Source organism: Lithobates pipiens, unplaced genomic scaffold (assembly GCF_037356315.1).
Source record: "Lithobates pipiens isolate NorthernLeopardFrog02 unplaced genomic scaffold, aLitPip1_a1.2 Scaffold_25, whole genome shotgun sequence".
Taxonomy (NCBI): domain Eukaryota; kingdom Metazoa; phylum Chordata; class Amphibia; order Anura; family Ranidae; genus Lithobates; species Lithobates pipiens.
Genome location: NW_027507787.1, coordinates 104,028,814 through 104,053,965, shown reverse-complemented (window position 1 = coordinate 104,053,965; position 25,152 = coordinate 104,028,814). Strand labels below are relative to the sequence as shown.

Here is a 25,152-nt window from a genome sequence, read left to right as displayed (position 1 = left end):
GAATATAGGTTCCCATACAAGAGTTCTTCAACATCAAAACATGAACTGGAGAAAATGCTAGCCAACCTGGCTATGCTTCCATAGTCCTGCTGCTATGCATACCAGTCCCTCAGACCAGCGGCTGTTCAGACTCGCTTAGCCTTGAAGATTGCTGCACCTTGCTGCACAGTAGAGCTGCACAATTATTCGTTCAAAAATTGTGATCTTGATTCAACCCCCCCTCCCGATCTCTATGCGCATTTCCCTGATTCATTCCCGTAACAAGTGCAGAAAGTTCTCTGCTCACTCAGCTGTCAAAAAAACAGGTAGCTTGCCACATTTTTCACAAAATTGTCAGCGCTGGGAGATAACTATAAACATTGTAACATTTAGTACTTTTAGAGATGAAAGGGATGAACTTTGTGTAAATGAGGTCAGTTTAACCACTTAAAGATTAAACCTTTTTCTGACACTTGTTGCTTACAAGTTAAAATCAGTATTTTTTGCTAGAAAATTACTTAGAACTTCCAAACATTACATATATTTTTTTTAACAGAGCCTAGACAATAAAATGGCGGTTGTTGCAATATTTTATGTCACATTGTATTTGTGCAGGGGTCTTTCAAGCACAGTTTTTTGGGAAAAAATACACTTCAACAAATAAAAAATAAATAAAAAAACAGTGACGTTAGCCCGATTTTTTTATATATTGTAAAAGATGATGTTACGCAGCGAGAATCGTGATCTTTATTTTAAGCAAAAAAAAATCATGATTCTCATTTTAGCCAGAATCGTTCAGCTTTACTGCACAGATACACACTCTCCTTCAACCTGCATGTTAAAGTAAATAAAAAAAATAAAAAACTAAAAACCACCATGTGTATGGCTTGAATAAAACTATGCGAAAGAACACAAATGGACAGTCACTTGCACCGTATAGTTTCTGGTAGTTCTAAAGAAGGTTGTAAAATCACATTGTACAGTGTATGGCAAGCTTAAATGTGCTTACAATACAGAAAAACTACAGAATGCAAGATGTTTGCATTACATATCACATACTACACAATATAGAGTATACAGCAGTATGCTCTACCCTTGCATTCTAAGTATATAACATTGAAAAATAAAAAAGGAAGAAGAAACCCTGCAAACCAACTTTCCAGATAAATCCCTCATTCACCAATAGACAGCATCACGCAAGTTTACAAAAGCGGCAAACTGCACTTCAAAAATAAGCCCATATGTCACCTCTCTAGTGACTGACAAACTTCACAACATGAAAGTGGTGTACATACCTGAATGTGACTTGATATTCACTTCTTCCAACGCACTGGATGATCTGGTCACAGACTCTGATAAATTCAATCCACTCTAGATAAAATCCAAAATGCAAAGGAAGAAACAGCACAGAGTCACCTGAGTTTAAAAGTCCAAAACATGTCCTGATAGGAGGATACAACATTGTAACAAGTTAGGCCGCGTACACACGGGCGGACTATCCGTCCAACTAAGTCCGTCAGACAATCCGACAGACAGTCCGTCCTACTTTTGAATGAACGGACTTGACCACACACGATGAACAGACAGTCCGCTGAAAGCTTGCGCGATGACGTGTACAGCACGTACGACGGGACTAGAAATACGACGTCCAATACACTGCAATGCAACCTTCGGCCGTGTAAATCCTTTCTGAGCATGCGCCATACTTAGTCCGTCCAACTTGCCTACTCACGAGCGGACTGTCCGCTGAAACCAAGTTTGGACGGACAATATTACGGAAATTCCGAAAGACTTAGTCCGCCAGACTGTCCGCTGAAAAAGTCAGCTGAAGCCCACACACGAGCGGACTGTCCGCTGAAACACGTTTCAGCGGACCAAGTCCATCAGACAGTCCGCCCATGTGTACGCGGCCTTAGGGTTCACTGTCTGGTCACAAGCAAAGGCCAGTGCTCCAAATTTTAAAAAAATGCTGCCAATCTCTTGTCTGAAAAACTGGCATCCTGGGAGACAGAAGAAAGCTTTTGCAAGCAAAACCTATACATAAAAAAAGGTAGGGGTTTTTCCTTGGATAGTTTTTTCTTCATAAGCTATAAGGCTTGATTCACACCCATGCATTTTTTGTGATTTTTGCATTCTGCAGATTTTCACTACAGCCCACTTAACATGTTTTCATATGGAACACATTCTGTAGTACAAATCTCCAAAATGCACAGGCGTGAATCCAGCCTAAGTGCCCATGCACACTGCAGCTTCTAAATCTGTCCAAGGTCTGATTCACACTTGTGCAGTTTGCATATTGCAGGTGTATTTAGCATTTTTCAATGCACATCTTTAGACCATTTAAACCATCTAATGTAACCAAAAAACAGAAAATCCCTGGCCCTTTCCAAAAAATGCACAGATGTGAACTACATCCATAGGAAACCATGTTAAATGGACTGTAGGGTGTTTATGCAAAACTGAAAATGCACAAAAAAAAAAAAAGCATAGGTGTGCTTTTTTATGCATTTTACACCAGACTATTGACTATTAGGCCTCATTTACACTGGCCACACTAACGCGTTTTTTGATGCATTTTGCAGAGATGCAGGGACATTTTTTTTAACATGGGTTCCTATGGAACATGTTCACATCAATGCATTTTTGTGCCTCTGCATTTTTGGAAAGGGCGGGGCATTTTTTCCATGCAAAAATGCAGCGTTTTTTCATGTAATAGAAGTCAATGGAGCTGCATCAAAAAACGCAAGCACTGCATTTTTACTGTGATTTGCAGTTTTTTTTTTCACTGTATATAGCTGGTTGGCAAGCAACCACAGTGAAGAAAAAAAAAAAAAACGTGGCAAAAATGCATGTCCAAAAACGCAACAAGAACTGCAAAAACGCTCAAAAGCAACATGCATAGATGTGAATCGAGCCTAAGGCCCCCTTCACACTGGGGTGGTTTTCAGGCGCTACAGCGCTAAAAATAGCACTTATGTAGCGCCTGAAAAAAACAGCCCCTTTCACTCCAGTGTGAAAGCCGGAAGGCTTTCACACTGGAGTGGTGCGCTAGCAGGGCAGTGAAAAAAGTCCTGCTAGCCACATCTTTGGAGCGGTTTATTCACCGCTCCTACCCATTGAAATCAATAAGGCAGTGCAGCTATACTGCCGGCAAAGCTCTGTTGCAGCGGTGCTTTGTGGGCGGTTTTAACCCTTTTTTGGCCGCTAGCGGGGGTTAAAACTGCAGCACTAGTGGCCGCATACCGTCGCTAAAACGACGGTAAAGCCCCGCTAAAAATAGCAGCACTTTACCGCCGACGCCAGCACCGCCCTAGTGTTAAAAAAGTCCATGAATATAGGTTCCCATACAAGAGTTCTTCAACATCAAAACATGAACTGGAGAAAATGCTAGCCAACCTGGCTATGCTTCCATAGTCCTGCTGCTATGCATACCAGTCCCTCAGACCAGCGGCTGTTCAGACTCGCTTAGCCTTGAAGATTGCTGCACCTTGCTGCACAGTAGAGCTGCACAATTATTCGTTCAAAAATTGTGATCTTGATTCAACCCCCCCTCCCGATCTCTATGCGCATTTCCCTGATTCATTCCCGTAACAAGTGCAGAAAGTTCTCTGCTCACTCCGCTGTCAAAAAAACAGGTAGCTTGCCACATTTTTCACAAAATTGTCAGCGCTGGGAGATAACTATAAACATCGTAACATTTAGTACTTTTAGAGATGAAAGGGATGAACTTTGTGTAAATGAGGTCAGTTTAACCACTTAAAGATTAAACCTTTTTCTGACACTTGTTGCTTACAAGTTAAAATCAGTATTTTTTGCTAGAAAATTACTTAGAACTTCCAAACATTACATATATTTTTTTTAACAGAGCCTAGACAATAAAATGGCGGTTGTTGCAATATTTTATGTCACATTGTATTTGTGCAGGGGTCTTTCAAGCACAGTTTTTTGGGAAAAAATACACTTCAACAAATAAAAAATAAATAAAAAAACAGTGACGTTAGCCCGATTTTTTTATATATTGTAAAAGATGATGTTACGCAGCGAGAATCGTGATCTTTATTTTAAGCAAAAAAAAATCATGATTCTCATTTTAGCCAGAATCGTTCAGCTTTACTGCACAGATACACACTCTGCCCTCTTGATAGGAGCCCACCTGACTCCTGGGATGAGAACTCAAGGCTGCAAGTTTCCAGCAAAACCCAGACACAGGATTGAAGGTTAGCAGCCATCACCGAAAATCATGCTAGATCTTATTTTCGGGGAAACAGGGTATGTGGGTTATATCGACATATCAGGTGCTGGACACTGGCACGCCCCTTAAGGCGTGAACTTCCCCCATGTAACCCCTCCCATTATTGGGAGTCCTCAGTTTTGTAGCCAAGCAATCAAAGTGTATAAGAAGAAGAAGGGAGGGACCTCTGTGTCCCCTGATGTACATCAAAGAAAAGGATTTTACAGGTAAGCTGTTTTAAAAATCCTATTTTCTTTTCTTACATCAGGGGACACAGAGCCATAGTAATAACTATGTGGGATGTCCCATAGCAATGGCAACTGAAGGGGGGAGACAGAATCAAGGAAACAGCAGGCCAGAGGACTCATACTGCAGTCTGCAGTGTATACTGTGCCCAAAGGCAATATCCTCATGACCTTTAATATCGATTTGAAAAAAACGATAAACGTCTGAACCAAAGACCAAGTTGCGGTCTTACAGATCTTAGCCATAGAGGCCTAATAATGCACCACCCAAGAGGCACTAATCGCCCTGGATGAATGTGCTCTTAATATGAGAAGGAAGAATTTTCTTCTTTAAGCTGAAGCTTGATCAATCACTTGACAAATCCATTTGGAAAATAGTGGCTATGGATGCTGCCTGTCCATATCTTGGACCCTCTGGCTGTACAAACAAAACCTGTGTTTTGCGAATCTGAGCGGTCGCCTTTAAATAGATTCTGATCGCTCTTACTACATCAAGTGACTGTAGTGCTTTCTCTTCCCCAGATTAAGGCTTCTGGGGAGAAAAAAGGAAGAATAATATCTTGGTTTAAATGAAAACCTGTTACCACCTTTGGTAAGAATTCAGGATGAGGACATCAAACCACCTCATCCTTATGCATGATGAAATATGGCTCTTACAAGACAGAGTCGTTAGTTCCAATACTCTTCTAGTAGAAGAAATGGCAAGCAAAAAAAGATTATCTTACTTGTCAAAGAACCAAGAGAATTTCTCGTAAGGTTCAAACGGCTGATTTAACAAAGCCGACAAGACCAATTTTAAATCCTAAGTATTTAGAGGTGCCTTGATATGGGGGATAAACTGTGTTACCCCCTGAATAAGCTACGCACCAAGAGTAGGAAGCAACAGGCCGTAGGAAAAGACATTGACATGGCCTGGATCTGGCTCTTGATAAAAGTCAAGGCCAGCTTCATTTCAGATCACATAGGCAGGAATCCTGCCTATTGACATACTTCCTGGGGTGCCAACTCCTGGATCCATACCAAGAAACCTATGCCTTCCAGATTCTATAGTAAGTAATTGTGGAAGCCGGCTTCCTGGCATTAGTCAAAGTAGACACTACTGAAGGAAATCACCCACGATCTTTTATAGAGTCTTATCTTTATCTTTTTATATACTCCTTATCCATAAAGTTGGATGAAATACCGGACCTTGTGCAAGAAAGGTCTGGCTATAATGGCAGAGTCCAAAGGACTCCTACTGCCATCTTTATGATCTTGAAAAATTAAGATCTTCTGGGACCTGGCTGGGGTCACCAGAATCGCCTCTTCTTGTTCCTGCTTAATCCTGCGGACAAGGCGCGGAAGTAGCAGAACTGGAGGAAAAGCATAGATCAGTGAAAACTGATCCCCTGGGAAGACTAATGCGTCTGTTCCTCCTGCTAGCGGACCCCTTGTTTGACATAAAGTTGTCGACCTTCTTTTTTTTTTTATCCAGAAAAAAAACTAGTATCCAGCCACGGCCCCCATAGTTTTTCAAATTTATCAGGGCAACCTCTATGCTGATAGACAATTTTGTCTATTCTCAGCGTATTACTAACAGTGGTGGTCCACTACCGGACCGATGGAGTCCGATTTCCAGTGGAGCATTATCAACTTGCGGGCAATAAAGAGCGCCCTGGTCAGAGCCTCTCTAGTATGCCATTCCCAGTCCAACTCATCCAGCAAGTTCAGAATGCAACACCGAGGATCCCAGGGGACTGACACCCGAAACACCGTGCTCAGGGTGCCCCTCACCCCCCTCCAATAGACATGAAGTTTGGGGCATCGCCACAGCATGTGTAGTAAGTCACCGTGATCCCTTTTTACATCTGGTACACACCGGTGTCGGTGTAAGGCCCATAGAGTGTAGCCTACGGGGAGTATAGTAAATTCTCAGTATGGTGTACAGTTGGGTAAGTCTATGCGTCACATTCAGCGAGCAGATTGCCACCGATTGCAACACCTCTTCCCACTGCTCATCTTCCAGGGGTCCCACATCTAATTCCCATTTCCTTTTAACCGCAGGGGGTGTTTCAACAAGAACCTGCTTAAAAGGGTAGCATAGCTCTGCGAGATAAATCCTTTTGCGTTGGCAGCTGATTTAAGCTGGGACACAAGAGGCAATCCCTCCAGCTGCCAGTCCGAAACCTTTGATTGGGCCAGAAAGGCGTGCCTAAGTTGCATATAATAAAAGTACATATGTGCCGGGAGTTGATATCTCGCTCTCAGAGTATCAAAGGATAACAGTTGACCATTACTGATTATCTGCGTTAGATAAAACACTCCCCTCCTCTGCCACCTTTCCTTATGCTGCAGCTTTGCTAATTCAGGATATGACTCATTAGCCCAGATAGGGCTGTATTCACTAATACTCGTAGCTCCCTGCAAATATTTGGTTTTGTTCCATACTTTCTGTATTAAGTTATATGTGGGGAAACTTTTTTGGGGGGGTTTGCCGAAGGCCTGAGCCTCCAGGGCAGTCGGAACAGATCCCCCGCCCACCGTGTACAACATGATGGCCTCAGAAGCGCTAGGGACTCTGCCAGTGGGGTCACTCTCAGGGGCCATAGTGCCTATTAAATGTTGTAGTTGAGAGGCTAAATAGTACAGCCAGGGGTTCGGCAGCGCAAGCCCCCCGTCCCACTTTGGGTGTTGGAGATGCTCTAATTTAATCCTAGGGGGTCGGCCTTTCCATATTAGCTCACGAAAGATGGAGTTCACTATCCTAAAAGTCTTCAGCGGGATCACCACAGGAGAGTTGTGCAACATGTATAACAGTTGGGGCATTAGGATCATTTTAATAAGGTTCACCTTGCCTGCAGCCAACATACACAGCAAATTCCAAGTCTTAGTCCTGGAGCGAAACCTGGTCAGCAGCGGTGCAATGTTTAACGCAACATAGTCTCTGATTTGCGGTGTCACCTGTATCCCCAGATATTTAAACTGGAGGGCGTTAGGGATCTCTCCCACTTGTCCCCCCTGCTGTGGTTGTGGCTCATCTATAGGCATAAGTGTGGATTTGGACCAGTTTATCCTAAGACCAGAGAACTCCCCAAAGCGGGTCACTGTATCTAATGTGTTATCCAGAGACTGTGCTGAGTCCCCCAGCAAAATCATAGTATCATCTGCATAAAGCATCACCTTTTCCTGTCTATCCCCATAGCAGAAAACTGTGATGCCTCTGTGCTCCCTGATCCTAATGGCCAGTGGTTCTATTGCCAGGGCAAACAGCAGGGGAGATAAAGGGCCTCGACCAAGACAGAATGACAAAGATAGCCTACCGGCCTCCCTAATGGCCGCGCTCGGGTGGTAATAAAGCAGCCATACTCAGGATATGTACCCAGCGCCAAAGCCAAAACGCCTCAGTATCTCCCAAAGATACGGCCGTTGTCGACTTTCTTAATGAATCTGGACACGAATAGCTCAATTGTCAGGATACCCCATCTGACATATTGCTAGGAAGATATCGAGGTGAAGAGATCATTCTCCCAGAAATAATTGTTGGCGTCTCAAGTAGTACACCTGAAATATTAAATTTGCCGCTAGGCAAGGAGTGTTATGTTCTGCCAAAGCTAGAACATTATTCACCTCTTTTTTTGGGTTGCACGACTCCCCTGGTGATTGATGTAAACCACCGCCGTGGCTCTGTCAGACTGAATCCTGTCAGGACAGTCCCGTTATCTGACCACCAAGATTCTATGGCCAGATGTACTGCCTGAAAACCTCCAACAAAGTTGATAGGCAAGGTCCTCTAACCTGGACCATCTCCCCTGGACAGAATCTTCTTCCAGGGCTGCTCCCCAGCCTAGAAGGCTGGCATCTGTTGTTAACACCTTGCAGGATGAAGATTTTCCCTCCTGCTGGATAACAACCACCAATTTAGGCTCTAACCTATGTCGGGAGCCAAGTCACTGCTGTGCCCTTTATTGACATAAGGGTTAAAGGGCATAGCACTAAGCACTATATGGTTGACAGAAGACGACACTCCCAGAGTGTCAGTTTCTGCATAGACATTAACTGAGGATTTCTCTTGATCAAAGCTGAGATCAATCGAGCAGGGAGCAGGAGAGTATTTACATTTCTCTTCACAGGTACAGTTTTAATTTATAAAAAAAAAAAGAAGTTTAAAGTATATGTATAGCCAAAACTTTTTTTTTGTTTTTAAAGTTTTGGATAGAGTGAGAACAGGTTAGTTTTTATTGTTGTCTGTATCCCCATAAGGAATGATAAGATGCAGCTCTCTATACTAGTGACCATTGTCAGGGGAGCAGAAAATTATGCCAAATCATAAAATTTTAAAGTACAACTGTAGGCATTTCGGATAGAGTAAGGAAGGGCTATAACACGTCCAATTTTTTCTTGTTATCTGTGCCCCATTGGAGAGATTTACCTTTATTTCCTGTCCCATAGCCTAAACAGGAAGTGAGAGGAAAGCCCTGCAAATTAGTGGAATCCATTTGGGGCCCGCCAGGTCACCAGAACGAATGTCCCCATTGGAAGATTTCCCCTCTATAACTGTTCTAGGGACTACCCAAAATTTGGCATTTTCTTTTACTGACACTTTTGATGATAATAGGAAACAGGACAAATATAAAGAATGAATATTCCTAATGGGGCATAGGTAGCAATACAAACCTAAAAGGTGTTCCAGTCCCTCTCCACTCTGTCCAAAACTTAAAAAAAAGTTTTGCATTTAGCTTTATTTTAAAAATAGTTGGTATCTACTTAGTAACCAGCAATTGTTGAGATGATTAACACTTTAGTCAGCACAGTAAAAAACGCACCCTAAATCATAGGTGGTTAGTCTTCTTCCCCATTCCCTCCCCCCACCAAGGCATTAGTAATCATTTGTAGATAGTGAAATCCTAAACTCAGAAGACCACACCAGAAGCAGACCCCCAAAGGCACCAGAAGCAGACCCCCCTAAAAGCACCAGAAGACCGAAAAAGAAGCAGACCCCTAAAGGCACCAGAAGACCACACCAGAAGCAGACCCCCAAAGGCACCAGAAGACCGCTCCAGAAGCAGACCCCCCAAAGGCACCAGAAGCAGACCCCCAAAGGCACCAGAAGCAGACCTCCAAAGGCACCAGACACCTGATGGAGGGGGGAGGAGCTGCTGACTAGGTGAGCTCCATGAGGTCGGCATGCTGACACGCTGGTGTAGGAAGCTGCTGCTGGTGCCTGTGCTGTGGCATAAAGAGATTATGGAGCCTACATATTAATATCTGCACAGAAGTTAAGCTACGTTATGGAGACTCTGAGCCGCATATGAAATCTCCCTGGAAGGACTCACTCAGGGATTGCTAACACAGCAAATTTCCAAGCTGCATAAGGGATATCCCTTTCACCCCCTCACCTGTGGCTAAGTGGATGGAGTGCCTGGCGTGATCACTGTGAGGAGGTGGAGAGCCCGTGGAACGCCGTTCTTTGGAGCCGTACGTCCGGTGGATTGGAGGACCCCGTGGAGTGCCGGTCCCTGCGCCGCCAGATCTGAAGCTGAGAGAGGCTGGGGGAGGGAGTGGATCCGAACGCCGGTCCGTGTCTAAGGCTTGAGAGACGGAGCCGACAGATGTGATCCTCCCTTCGGAAGCCTCGGAAGTGTCACAGAGGAGTCGGGCAGAGGACGGCAGAGATCGGGAGATCCCGGAAAGATTTCGGGGAACCTCGGGAGAGCTCGTGAACCTCCGAGGGGGTACGAAAAAGAACAGAGCTGGATGGTGAAAGGATGGTGAAAGGTGACAGGAGAAAGTAAAGCTGAACAAGCAAAATATGATGCTGACCACCACTCTATGGACACTGTTCAAGGTTAGTAAGGAAATAAAGTAAAAAGAAGTAAATAAAGTAAAAAAGTAAAAGGAGAAGCAATCTTGAACAAGGCGATACCGCTGAAAGCTCAGGGGGGGGGGGCGCTTTTCTCTTTGAAGCCTAAAAAGCACAGCTAACAGCGTTGGGTGTTGGGAGGGAGGGGATGTAGGGGGGTATAATGGTAATGGGTAAAAGGAAGTAAGTCGAAAAGGCAAGAAAGAGTCACTAAATTGTATGGATGTATTATATTTGATATGTCACAGGCCTTAATAGTAATAATGAATTTGTTAACAAGATTATTAAATATACACATTGGGGTTGGTTATGTTAATTTAGGGTTAATAAAACACTATTGATATGGGAGGTTAATATATAGTTTGGATATGTTAGATATGTAGTGGTATATCTAACCTTAATTAAACACTTAACAAGTCAACGGCAAAAAAAAAAAAAAAGAAGCCTATGCCACATGGTATTCCCAGGCAGTCTCCCATCCAGGTACTAGCCAGGCCTGACCCTGCTTAGCCTCCGAGATTAGGCCATTTGACCTGACCATCCGCACCAACTCTTATGGAGTTGATCTTTGCCCGAGGCAAGAGCACGTTTTTCGTGGGCTCTGTCTACGATCAGACCCAAGTACTCCAGCTTTTTTAGCAGTGTTAAGGAAGATTTCTCTAGGTTTAGAATCCGAACTCTTCAGATGGTTGTAGTGCGTATGCTTTGCTCTAAATGAGCCAACTGATTAGTAACAGATTGTCTAGGTATGCTACGACTTATGCCATGTGCCATGTGCCCTTAATCTGGCTAGAGGTGGACCCAGCACTTTAGTGAACACCTGGGGTGCTGTGGCTAGCCCAAAGGGCTACGAACTGGAAATGCTGCTGTTCCAACTCAAACCGCAGAACTCTTGATGAGTGTCAAGAGGGTTGAAGTTTCATAAAGAGCTTGCCTACGGCCACATCACCCTGAAAGCGAACCATCTCATCTGATCTCGGAGACTAAGCAGTGGCGGGCCTGGTTAGTACTTGGATGGGAGACCACCTGGGAATATCAGGTGCTATAGGCTTCTTTTTTTTTTTTTTTTTTTTTTTTTTTGACATTGACTTGTTTTTTTCCCTTGTTTCTCAAGGTGACCATCTTGGCGTTTGTCAAAAAGGGTTGAGGATACCCAAAGGGATTGCCTACAGCCATATCACCGTGAAAGCGCCCAATCTCATCTGATCTTGGAGGCTAAGCATGGTCAGGCCTAGTGGCCATCTTTGCGTTTGTCAAGAGGGATGAGGGTGCCCATAGAGATTGCCCATGGGTAGGGTCGGGCCTGGTAAGTACCTGGATGGGAGACCACCTAGGAATAGGCTTCCTTTTTTTTTTCATTTGGGGCGTTGACTTGTTTTTTCCCTTGTTTCCCAAAGTGTATTTTGGCATTTGTCAAGGGGGTTGACGGTGCCCAAAAAGATTGGCTACGGCCACATCACCTTGAAAGCGCCCCATCTTGTCTCACCTCGGAGGCTAAGCAGGGGCTGAGCCTGGTTAATACCTGGATGGCCAGGTGCCGTAGGCTTATTTATTTTTTTGCGTTTACTTGTTTTTTTCCCTTGTTTCCCAAGGTGACTATATTGGCGTTTGTCAAGATGGTTGAGGGTGTCCGAAGAAATTGCCTATGGCCACATTGCCCTGAAAATGACTAATCTCGGAGGCTAAGCATGATCAGGCCTGGTTAGTACCTGGATGAGAGACTGCCTGGGAATACCAGGTGCCATAGGCTTCTCTTTTTTTCTTTTTTGGGCTTTTTTTTCAAGAGGGTTCAGGGTGCCCAAAGCAATTGCCTACAGCCACATCTCCCTGAAAGCAACTGATCTCATCTGATCTCTGATGCTTAGCAGGGTTGGGCCTGGTTAGAACCTGGATGGGAGACCCCCTAGGAATACCAAGTGCTGTAGGTTTCTTTTTTTTTTTGTTGTTGACTTGTTTTTTTTCCCTTGTTTCCCAAGGTGACCATCTTGGCGTTTGTCAAGAGGGTTGAGGGTGCCGAAAGAGATTGCCTATGGCCACATCACCCTGAAAGCTCCTGATCTTGTCTGATCCCGGAGGTTGAGCAGCATTTGGCCTGGTTAGTAACAAATGGGAGACCTCCTGGGAATACCCAGTGCCACGGGCTTCTTTTTTTCTTTTTTTTTGGCGTTGACTTGTTTTCTCCCTTGTTTCCCAAGGTGATTATCTTGGCGTTTGTCAAGACGGTTGAGGGCGCCCAAAGAAATTTCCTATGGCCAAAACACTTTGAAAGCGACCAATCTCGTCTAATCTCGGAGGATAAGCAGGGTCAGGCCTGGTTAGTACCTGGATGGGAGACTGCCTGGGAATACCAGGTGGCATAGACTTTTTTTTTTTTTTGGGTGTTGACTTGTTATTTTCCCTTGTTTACTAAGGTGACCATCTTTGCGTTTTTTATGAGGGTTGAGAGTGCCCAAAGCAATTGAATACGGCCATATCTCCCTGAAAGCAACAAATCTCATCTGATCTCGGAGGCTTAGCAGGGTCGCGCCTGGTTAGAACCTGGATGGGAGACCCCCTGGGAATACCAGGTGCCGTAGGCTTTTTTTTTTATATGTTGTTGGCGTTGAAGACCTGTTTTAATTTTTTTGCTTGTTTGCAGAGGTGACCATCTTGCCGTTTGTCAAGAGGGTTTAGAGTGGCCAGCACGATGGTCTACGGCTACATCACCCTGAATGCGCCTGATCTCCTCTGATCTCGGATGTTAAGCAGGGTCGGGCCTGGTTAGTACCTGGATGGGAGACTGCCTGGGAATACCAGGTGGCATAGACTTTTTTTTTTTTTTGGAGTTGACTTGTTAATTTCCCTTGTTTACCAAGGTGACCATCTTGGGATTTTTCAAGAGGGTTGAGAGTCCCCAAAGCGATTGCCTACGGCCACATCTCCCTGAAAGCAACCAATCTCATCTGATCTTGGAGGCTTAGCAGAGTTGGGCCTGGTTAAAACCTGGATGGGAGACCCCCTGGGAATACCAAGTGCCGTAGGTTTCTTTTTTTTTTTTTTTGATGTTGACTTGTTTTTTTTTCAATTAAGGTGACCATCTTGGCGTTTGTCAAGAGGGTTGAGGGTGCCGAAAGAGATTGCCTACGGCCATATCACCGTGAAAGCGACCAATCTCGTCTGATCTCGGAGGCTAAGAAGGGTCGGGCTTAGTGACCATCTTTGCATTTGTCAAGAGGGATGAGGGTGCCCAAAGAGATTGCCTATGGGCAGGGTAGGGCCTGTTTAGTACCTGAATGGGAAACCGCCTGGTAATACAAGGTGATGTAGGCTTCTTTTTTGGGGGGGGGGGGGCGTTGACTTATTTTTTTCCCTTGTTTCCCAAGGTTATTATCTTGGCGTTTGTCAAGACGGTTGAGGGCACCCAAAGAGATTTCCTATGGCCACATCACCTTGAAAGCGACCAATCTCTTCTAATCTCGGAGGCTAAGCAGGCTTAGGCCTGGTTAGTACCTGGATGGGAGACTGCCTGGGAATACCAGGTAGCATAGGCTTCTTTTATTTTTTTTTGCCGTTGACTTATTTTTCCTTGTTTTCCATGGTGACTATCTTGGCATTTGTGAAGGAGGTTTAGGGTGCCCAAAGAGATTGTCTTTGGCCTCATCACCCTGAAAGCTCAAAATCTCGTCTTATCTTGGAGGCTAAGCAGGGTCGGGCCTGATTAGCATCTGGAGGGGAGACCGCCTGGGAATACCAGGAGCTGCAGTCTTCTTTTTCTTTTTTTGCGTCGACTTGTTTTTTTCCCTTGTTTCCCAAGGTGACCATCTTGAGGTTTGTCAAGAGGGTTGACGGTGCCCAAAGAGATTGCCTATGGCCACATCACCCTCAAAGCCCTAATCTCGTCTGATCTCGGAGGCTAAACAGGGTCAGGCCTGGTCAGTACCTGGATGGGAGACCGCCTGAGAATAGCATGTGCCATAGGCATCTTTTTTTTTTTGCCGTTAACTTGTTTTTTTTTTCCCTTGTTTCCCAAGATGACCATCTTGTCGTTTGTCAAGAGGGTGGAGTGTGCCCAAAGAGATTGCCTACAGCCACATCACCCTGAAAGCACCTGATCTTGGAGGCTAAGCAGAGTCGGGCCTGGTTAGTACCTGCATTAGTTGACCTGTTTTTTATTTCTGGTTTCCCAAGATGACCTTCTTGGCATTTCTCAAGAGGGTTTTGGGTGCCAGAAGAGATTGCCTATGGCCACTCCACTCTGAAAGCACCCGATCTCATCTGGTCTTGAAGACTAAGCAGAGATGGGCCTGCTTAGTACCTGGATGGGAGACCGCCTTTTTTTGTGGTTCCCCAAGGTGACCATCTTGGCATTTCTCAAGAGGGTATTCCCAGGCGGTCTCCCATCTAGGTACTAACCAGGCCCGTCCCTGCTTAGTATCAGATGCTTTCAGGGTGATGTTGCCATAGGCACTCACTTTTGGCACCCTCAACCCTCTTGACAAACACCAAGATGGTCACCTTGGGAAACAAGGGAAAAAAAGAAGTCAACTATGCCATATTAGCACCTCAAGAAATGAGATAGGCAGTCATAAACTAAAAGATGCGTAAATTCCAGAAAATGTACCATCGTTTTCAGACGCTATAACATTTGCGCAAACCAATAAATATACACTTATTAACATTACCAAAGACATGTGGCTGAATACATTTTGACCTAAAAGTATAAAATTGAGTTTATTGGATTTTTCTTATAACAAAAAGCAGAAAATATAATTTTCTTTCAATATTTTTTAGATTTTTCCGTTTATATCGCAAAAAAAAAAAAAAATTGCAGAGGCAATCAAATACCTTCAAAAAAAAAAAACCTCTCTATTTGTGGGGAAAAAAGGATGAACTACGTGACCCACACTGACCTACCTGACATACATACACTGACCTACCTGACACACACTGACCTGGTCCCTGACATACAAACTCTGATTGACCTACCTGACCAGGAGGAGATAGACTTCATGTGTTCAGGTACTACAGCAGCAGCTCATCCGTGGTGCTGGTGTGCAAGGCAGCCAGAGGAGAAGAGGAGAGCCGCCCGTCCAAGTGGGTATTGATGTGGTGTGGCCGCCGCATTGTCATTTCTGCCTTCTTCCTGCTCCAGCACAGCAAGCTGGGAGAGGACTAAGATTGCAGGAGTGTAGGCTAAGGGAGCCGCTGCGAATGCTGCTCAGGGTGGCGGCGTCATCCCTTTCTCTCCCTCCTGGGCTCTACACTCCACGCTACCATAACAGCTGCGGGACAATCCAGACCAGAAGTCGTAGGCCAGGCCCCACGAGCACTAGCGCGGAGGAGGAGGAAGTGCAATCCTCCTCTGCTTTGAATGTTGGGCAGTGTGGGCACAGTGGGCAGTGACGTTAATGGTTGCTAGCCGCCAGGCGGCTATAGCAATCAGTGACCAAGAGTAAAGTCGGGTGGAAGCGGGGCAGAGCTAAAGCTGGAGCTGGAGCCAACCAAGGCTCAGTCTGCCCCTGTTCCCTGCATTCTGGACCGAGACTCTGGGCTACTGGTCCCAGACTACGGCCACCCCCTAAAGATGCCTCTGTTTGTTCCCAAAGTAGGGACGTACATCAGAGTGCAATGGTCGGCAAGTGGTTAAAGAGACGCAGTGCCGAATCGCAAAAAGTGCTCTGGTCTTTGGCCAGCCAAATGGTCCTGCGCTGAAGTGATTAAATGCCCAAAATGGTCCTTGGTGACTAAAAAAGGCACACTCCTGACCTTTGAATGCCAAAAAGGTCCTCGGTGACCAGGGGCGAACTGACAACTAATGGGGCCCCCAGGCAATAGAAGCTCATGGGGCCCCCTTGGGCACCACACCTGCACAGGGAGACACGGGGGGAGCACACAGGGGGAAACTGGAGGAAGAACGCACACGCACACACAGGGACACACACACACAGGGACACACACACACAGGGACACACACACACAGGGGGACACACTCACACACACACACACACACACACAGGGGGACACACTTACACACACAGGGGGAACCACTCACACACAGGGACACACTGACGCACACAGGGGGACACACACACAGGGGGTCACACTCACACACAGGGGGAGAGACACACACACACACACAGGGGGAGAGACACACAGGGGAAGAAACACACACACACACAGGGGGAGACACACACACACAGGGGGAGACACACACACACAGGGGGACACACGCACTCACACCACACATAGGGGGACACGCACACTCACACAGGGGAGCACACACACTCACACGGGGGGGACACACAATCACATGGGGGGACATACACTCACACGGACACACACACACAGGGGGGACACACCACACAGGGGGACACACTCACACAGAGACACACACTCACACAGGGGGACACTCTCTCTCACACACACAGGGGGAGACACACACACACACAAAGAGGGAAGACACACACAAGGGGAGGCACACACACAGGGGGACACTCACACACACACAGGGGGACACACACACACGGGGACACTCACACACGCCGCACACAGGGGGACACACACTCACACCACACACACACACAGGGGGATACACTCTCACACACACACACACAGGGGGATACACACGCACACTCACTCACACAGGGGGCACACACACAGGTGGACACACACTCACACCACACACACACATACAGGGACACTCACACACGGGGAGACACACACAGGGGGACATTCACACAGGGGGACACTCTCACACACACACAAGCACAGGGACACACACACACACACACACACACAAACACAGGGGGACACTCACACAAGGGGAAAACACTCACACAGGGGGACACACACTCACAGGGACACACACACACACACAGGGGAAGACACACACAGGGGGACACACACACAGGGGGACACACACACAGGGGGAGAGAGACACACACACAGGGGGAGAGACACACAGGGGAAGAAATACACACACAGGGGGAGACACACACACAGGGGAAGAAACACACACACACACACACACACACACACAGGGGGGGACACACATTCACACCACACATGGGGACACGCACACTCACACGGGGGGCACACGCAATCACATGGGGACACACACTCATACGGACACACACACAAGGGGAGACACACACACAGGGGGACACACACACACACACAGGGGACACTCTCTCAAACAGGGACACACACACACGGGGACACTCACACACACCACACACAGGGGGACACACACACACTCACACCACACACACAGGGGGATACACACTCACACACAGGGGGACACGCCCACTCACTCACACAGGGGGACACACACAGGGGGACACACACACACACAGGGGGACACACACACAGATGGACACACACTCACCACACAGGGGGACACTCTCACACACACACATACAGGGACACACACACGGGGAGACGCACACACACGGGGACACTCACACACACGGGGGAACACACACGGGGAGACACACACAGGGACGCACACATAGGGGGACATACACAGGGACACACACACACAGGGGGACACTCACACACACAGGGGGACACTCACACAGGGGGACACACACATGGGGACACAAACACAGGGGGACACACTCACACGGGGGCACAGGGGGACAAACACACAGGGGGACACTCACAAACGGGGGGGCACTCACAGAGGGGGACACTGTAGGTTGGGGGATCCAGGGCCACATGCATTCTGTACTGCCGCCTCCCATCACTTGTGGCAGGCCCAGGCTTCACTTACCGGATGCCGATAATAACGGCGCAGCTCCCTGCCGGCCCCTCCACTCTTCTGCTGTGCCCGTATCACATGCCGCGATCATGCCAATTACAATAACCTCTAGCCTCCCTCTGCTGTGATTTATTACAATGTACAGTATTTAAAAAAAAATCGTATTCAGTTTGTTAGATCTTTTTTAGATCAGGTTAGATCAACTGTTGTTTGCGTTAGATCTCATACAGAAGAAGCAATATTAACAGTTATTTGCAGGGGGGGCTAACCCATCATCAGCCCGCCTTATCAAATTTTCTGGCCAAAAATCATTCAGGCTGATAAATATTTGTTAGATCCGGTAAGATCAAGTGGTTTTAATGTTAGATCTCACATAATTAGAGACTTATTAAGAGATTAATGAGGGGGGCTGCCCCCTCCCCTTATCTCCTTTCCCATCAAAATAGAGATATTAGGTGGTACATATGGACGGGTTATCCCCCCACATGCAATTTTGGCCAGAAAAAAATATTCATTAGATCCGGTAAGATCAAGTGGTTTTGACGTTCAATCTCACATAATTAGAGACTTATTAAGTGAATAATGAGGGGGGTTGCCCCCCTTATTTAATTTTCTGCCCAAAAACCATTCAGGCTAATAGATATTCCTTAGATCCGGTAAGATCTTAAGTAGTTTTAATGTTAGATCTCCCATCATTTCAGAGATATTACACATCAAAATACAGATATTACGTGGTACATATGGACGGGTTAGCCCCCCCACATGCAATTTTCTGCCCAAAAATCATTCAGGCTAATAGTGTCAGAAACCATGAATCAGACCGAGACAGAAGTACAATTAAATCACACTTGTTTATTAAATAAAAAGGTGAGTAGAGAAAGTGTAGTCAAAGCATAGCCAGACTCCAGCAACCCGATCGAGTAGTCAGCCAGGCCAGAGTTCAATAACCAGATCGGGTAATCAGCCAGGCCAGAAGTCAGGGATCCAAGTGAAACAGCAGCAAGCGGAAAAAGGAGCCAGAAGGGATGTCAGCAAGCCAGTCTTTAAACAGAACTGCAGGAGATGGTTTCTTGTGATGTGACCAAGGCGAAGGCAGAGATGAAGTCAGCTGGACAGCTTTAAGTAGGCAGGTCAGACGAGCATGATAAGGAACAGCTGGTAACTGTGGAGAGAGATGAGAGCTGGCAATTAGCCGACAGCTGAGCAGCCAACCCAGAGAAGTAAGGGCTAAACCAGCCCTGAAAAATAGATATTCATTAGATCCGGGAAGAGCAATTGGTTTTAACGTTTGATCTCACATCATTTCAGAGATATTCCACATCACAATAGAGATATTAGGTGGTACATAAGGAAGGGTTAGCCCCCCTTATCAAATTTTCTGGCCAAAAATCATTCAGGCTAATAGATATTCGTTAAATCCGGTAAGATCAAGTGGTGTTAACGTTACCTAACGGATCTCAACCAGTGTCAGTCTGCCCCAGTCAGCTCTTTAGCGCGGGCTAGGGGAGAATGAACGCAGGGGGACTCTTATGACAATACATATAAAAATACATCTAACATTTTCCACAACGTGCCACCAGAGCCAGATTTACAGTTCACACCCATGGACTCACAAAGATCCCAGCCAGTGACTGTATCTCACTCTCTACCCGTTTCTGAAGATGAAAACAGAGTATAAAGAGAAAGATTGTCTGTGGCCATCTCAAATGTCAGGGCCTGCCACCTCCCCTTTTCTTCTCCTCCCAAGGTGATTGAGGTGACTCTCAGGCCAGAGGATCCTGAGTTTGGACCTTAAAGTCCACCTTTTGAAGAGTTGGAAGATGCTCAATCTTACCTGCTGACAACAGACCCCTAAGACTTTCCATCCTTCATTGAGGAAACTGAAGCTGATATGCAGGAAGAAGAAACCAGTGTGCCTGTAACCCCAGAACCTAAAGAACAGCAAGAGCAAAGGGTTATTCACCCACCCAAAAGACTGCTCTGAGGAGGTCTTTCTCATTGTAAAAAGGACTCTTGAAGTAACTGACGCTTCCACCGCAGATTTGGTGGTGGCAGGGCTGGTGCAAGGACTTTTGAGGCACCAGAAGACCGCACCAGAAGCAGACCCCCAAAGGCACCAGAAAACCACACCAGAAGCAGACCCCCCAAAGGCACCAGAAGACCACACCAGAAGCAGACCCCCCAAATGCACTAGAAGACCGCACCAGAAGCAGACCCCCCAAAGGTACCAAAAGACCGCACCAGAAGCAGACCCCCAAAGGCACCAGAAGCAGACCCCCAAAGGCACTAGAAGACCGCACCAAAAGCAGACCCCCAAAGGCACCAGAAGACCGTACCAGGAGCAGACCCCCCAAAGACTGCACCAGAAGCAGACCCCCAAAGGCACCAGAAGACCACACCAGAAGCAGACCCCCAAAGGCACCAGAAGCAGACCCCCCAAAGGCACCAGAAGCAGACCACCAAAGGCACCAGAAGACCGCACCAGAAGCAGACCCCCAAAGACCGAAACAGAAGCAAACCCCCCAAAGGCACCAGAAGACCGCACAAGAAGCAGACCCCCAAAGGCACCAGAAGACCGCACAAGAAGCAGACCCCCCAAAGGCACCAGAAGACCGCACAAGAAGCAGACCCCCCAAAGGCACCAGAAGACCACAACAGAAGCAGACCCCCCAAAGGCACCAGAAGACTGCACCAGAAGCAGACCCCCAAAGACAGCAACAGAAGCAGACCCCCAAAGGCACCAGAAGACCGCACAAGAAGCAGACCCCCCAAAGGCACCAGAAGACCACACCAAAAGCAGACCCCCAAAGGCACCAGAAGCAGACCCCCCAAAAGCACCAGAAGACCGAAACAGAAGCAGGCCCCCAAAGAAGGCACCAGAAGACCGAAACAGAAGCAGACCCCCAAAGGCACCAGACGACCACACCAGAAGCAGACCCCCAAAGGCTCCAGAAGACCAATCCAGAAGCAGACCCCCAAAGGCACCAGAAGACCACGCCAGAAGCAGACCCCCCAAAGGCACCAGATAACCACGATCACACCAGAAGCAGACCCCCCCCCAAAGGTACCAAAAGACCGCACCAGAAGCAGACCCCCAAAGGCACCAGAAGCAGACCCCCCAAGACCGCACCAGAAGAAGACCCCCAAAGGCACTAGAAGACCGCACCAGAAGCAGACCCCCAAAGGCACCAGAAGATCGCACAAGAAGTAGACCCCCCAAAGGCACCAGAAGACCACACCAGAAGCAGACCCCCAAAGGCACCAGAAGCAGACCCCCCAAAAGCACCAGAAGACCGAAACAGAAGCAGACCCCCAAAGAAGGCACCAGAAGACTGAAACAGAAGCAGACCCCCAAAGGCACCAGAAGACCACACCAGAAGCAGAACCCCCAAAGGTACCAGAAGACCGCACCAGAAGCAGACCCCCCCAAAGGCACCAGAAGACCGCACCAGAAGCAGACCCCCAAAGACCGCACCAGAAGAAGACCCCCAAAGGCACCAGAAGACCGCACCAGAAGCAGACCCCCAAAGGCACCAGAAGACCGCACCAGAAGCAGACCCCCAAAGGCACCAGAAGACCACACCAGAAGCAGACCCCCCAAAGGCACTAGAAGACCGCACCAGAAGCAGACCCCCCAAAGGCACCAGAAGACCGCACCAGAAGCAGACCCCCAAAGGCACCAGAAGACCACACCAGAAGCAGACCCCCAAAGACTGCAACAGAAGCAGACCCCCCAAAGGCACCAGAAGACCACACCAGAAGCAGACCCCCCAAAGGCACCAGAAGACCACAACAGAAGCAGACCCCCCAAAGGCACCAGAAGACTGCACCAGAAGCAGACCCCCCAAAGGCACCAGAAGCAGACCCCCCAAAGGCACCAGAAGACCACACCAAAAGCAGACCCCCAAAGGCACCAGAGGCAGACCCCCCAAAAGCACCAGAAGACCGAAACAGAAGCAGAACCCCAAAGAAGGCACCAGAAGACCGAAACAGAAGCAGACCCCCAAAGGCACCAGAAGATCGCACAAGAAGTAGACCCCCCAAAGGCACCAGAAGACCACACCAGAAGCAGACCCCCAAAGGCACCAGAAGCAGACCCCCCAAAAGCACCAGAAGACCGAAACAGAAGCAGACCCCCAAAGAAGGCACCAGAAGACTGAAACAGAAGCAGACCCCCAAAGGCACCAGAAGACCACACCAGAAGCAGAACCCCCAAAGGTACCAGAAGACCGCACCAGAAGCAGACCCCCCCAAAGGCACCAGAAGACCGCACCAGAAGCAGACCCCCAAAGACCGCACCAGAAGAAAACCCCCAAAGGCACCAGAAGACCGCACCAGAAGCAGACCCCCAAAGGCACCAGAAGACCGCACCAGAAGCAGACCCCCAAAGGCACCAGAAGACCACACCAGAAGCAGACCCCCCAAAGGCACTAGAAGACCGCACCAGAAGCAGACCCCCCAAAGGCACCAGAAGACCGCACCAGAAGCAGACCCCCAAAGGCACCAGAAGACCACACCAGAAGCAGACCCCCAAAGACTGCAACAGAAGCAGACCCCCCAAAGGCACCAGAAGACCACACCAGAAGCAGACCCCCCAAAGGCACCAGAAGACCACAACAGAAGCAGACCCCCCAAAGGCACCAGAAGACTGCACCAGAAGCAGACCCCCCAAAGGCACCAGAAGCAGACCCCCCAAAGGCACCAGAAGACCACACCAAAAGCAGACCCCCAAAGGCACCAGAGGCAGACCCCCCAAAAGCACCAGAAGACCGAAACAGAAGCAGAACCCCAAAGAAGGCACCAGAAGACCGAAACAGAAGCAGACCCCCAAAGGCACCAGAAGACCACACCAGAAGCAGACCCCCAAAGGCACCAGAAGCAGACCCCCAAAGACCGCACCAGAAGCAGACCCCCAAAGACCGCACCAGAAGCAGACCCCCAAAGGCACCAGAAGACCACACCAGAAGCAGACCCCCCAAAGGCACCAGAAGCAGACCCCCAAAGGCACCAGAAGACCGCACCAGAAGCAGACCCCCAAAGGCACCAGAAGCAGACCCCCCAAAAGCACCAGAAGACCGAAACAGAAGCAGACCCCCAAAGAAGGCACCAGAAGACTGAAACAGAAGCAGACCCCCAAAGGCACCAGAAGACCACACCAGAAGCAGAACCCCCAAAGGTACCAGAAGACCGCACCAGAAGCAGACCCCCCCAAAGGCACCAGAAGACCGCACCAGAAGCAGACCCCCAAAGACCGCACCAGAAGAAGACCCCCAAAGGCACCAGAAGACCGCACCAGAAGCAGACCCCCAAAGGCACCAGAAGACCGCACCAGAAGCAGACCCCCAAAGGCACCAGAAGACCACACCAGAAGCAGACCCCCCAAAGGCACTAGAAGACCGCACCAGAAGCAGACCCCCCAAAGGCACCAGAAGACCGCACCAGAAGCAGACCCCCAAAGGCACCAGAAGACCACACCAGAAGCAGACCCCCAAAGACTGCAACAGAAGCAGACCCCCCAAAGGCACCAGAAGACCACACCAGAAGCAGACCCCCCAAAGGCACCAGAAGACCACAACAGAAGCAGACCCCCCAAAGGCACCAGAAGACCGCACCAGAAGCAGACCCCCCAAAGGCACCAGAAGACCGCACAAGAAGCAGACCCCCCAAAGGCACCAGAAGACCGCACCAGAAGCAGACCCCCCAAAAGGCACCAAAAATTTGGCCTCACTGGACCTAGAGTTGCCACCTCATCCCTTTAAACCCAAACACATATGAATTGCACAGGTTCTGAAACCAATTTAATGCAGATAAGGCACCAAGTGAGTTTAATTACCACCTGAATCAGCCACAGAACCCGTGAAATTCACATGTGTTTGGTTTTAAAGGGATGAGAGGGCAACTCTAAGCCCTTGTACACACGTTCGGAGATTCCGACAACGAAATCCGTCAGATTTTGTCCGACGGATTTTGTCCGAAACTGTTGTATACACACGGTTCACACATAGGTTCTTTACCACATGATCAGCTGTGTCCAATCACAACAAATGTTAGATGACATGCTAGTACATTTTTGGCAGACAACGGTCTGTTGTCAGATTTTTGCATCGTATGTACTGTATTGTTGCACAAAAGTCCAAAGTACAAGCACGCATGAGCGGAATAAATGCTCACCAAACACGACATTAGCAGAAGGTGCCCAAAGGGTGGCGCCCAAGAGCTGAAATTCCACGTAGTACATCACTGCATTCGTGTTTGTTGGCCTACAATTGTGTATAATCTTGTATGCAGGACAAGTTTACGGCACACGCCTTTCGGACAAAAGTCTGACGTTTTGTTGGCCAAAAATCCAATCATGTGTACGAGGCTTAAGGCTTGGTAGACAGATGTGGCTCGCAGCAGGGGTCCAGTTATAGTCCATTCACACAGGGGCAACATGACTTCGAGCGAGACTTTGGGAGGCAACTTGGACACGACTTGAGTATGAATCACAGCACGACTTGAGGCAACTTATAAGGCAACTTGAAGTTGCTTCCAGGACAGGGGACTTTACCAGTGGTCAATCACATAATAATCAGCTCTGTGGGAGGGAGGGGTTTGCCTATTTTTACTTCCTGGAAAGTTACTTCAGTTAAGACAGGGGATCAGACTTGGAGGCAACTTCTATTGAAATCAATGGGTACAAGTTGCCTAGAAGTCAGATTGAAGTAGTTGCCACCTGTCCAAGATGAACCCAGACAGTACGGGTTTTGAAACATGTGCCCGGGTCTCTGACCACCTGAGACCCGGGCACATTATTCCTTTCAGACCCGTCAGTGGCTCCCTTCCTGCGCGGCCGTGTCTCCTCAATTTCGGGGTCCGCAGCGGCGTAGCGCTTATTAATTTCTGCTCCTGTTTAGCTGTCTGAGACTCTGAGTACAGAACGTGAGGCGGGTGGCAGAGGCGGAGCCTCCATGGTGCTCTCCTCCAATCCCCTGGCTGGCTGCAGAAGGGACAAGGAGGTGGGCGGAGCCTCCATGGTGCTCTCCTCCAATCCTCTGGCTGGCTGTAGAAGGGACAAGGAAGTGGGCGGAGCCTCCCCATTCCCTGCTGCTCTGGAATGTGTGCAGAGATCGCGCTG

At 48.0% G+C, this 25,152-nt stretch overlaps 5 pseudogenes; all 5 read left to right on the top strand.

Moving 5' to 3' along the window:
* Positions 1-11,226: 11,226 nt before the first annotated feature.
* On the top strand, positions 11,227-11,345 carry LOC143931713 (5S ribosomal RNA; annotated as a pseudogene).
* Positions 11,346-12,103: 758 nt separating this feature from the next.
* LOC143931186 (5S ribosomal RNA) lies at positions 12,104-12,222 on the top strand (annotated as a pseudogene).
* A 532-nt stretch (positions 12,223-12,754) lies between these two features.
* LOC143931642 (5S ribosomal RNA) lies at positions 12,755-12,873 on the top strand (annotated as a pseudogene).
* Positions 12,874-12,983: 110 nt separating this feature from the next.
* On the top strand, positions 12,984-13,102 carry LOC143932163 (5S ribosomal RNA; annotated as a pseudogene).
* A 96-nt stretch (positions 13,103-13,198) lies between these two features.
* Positions 13,199-13,317, top strand: LOC143931575 (5S ribosomal RNA; annotated as a pseudogene).
* The last annotated feature ends 11,835 nt before the right edge of the window (positions 13,318-25,152 follow it).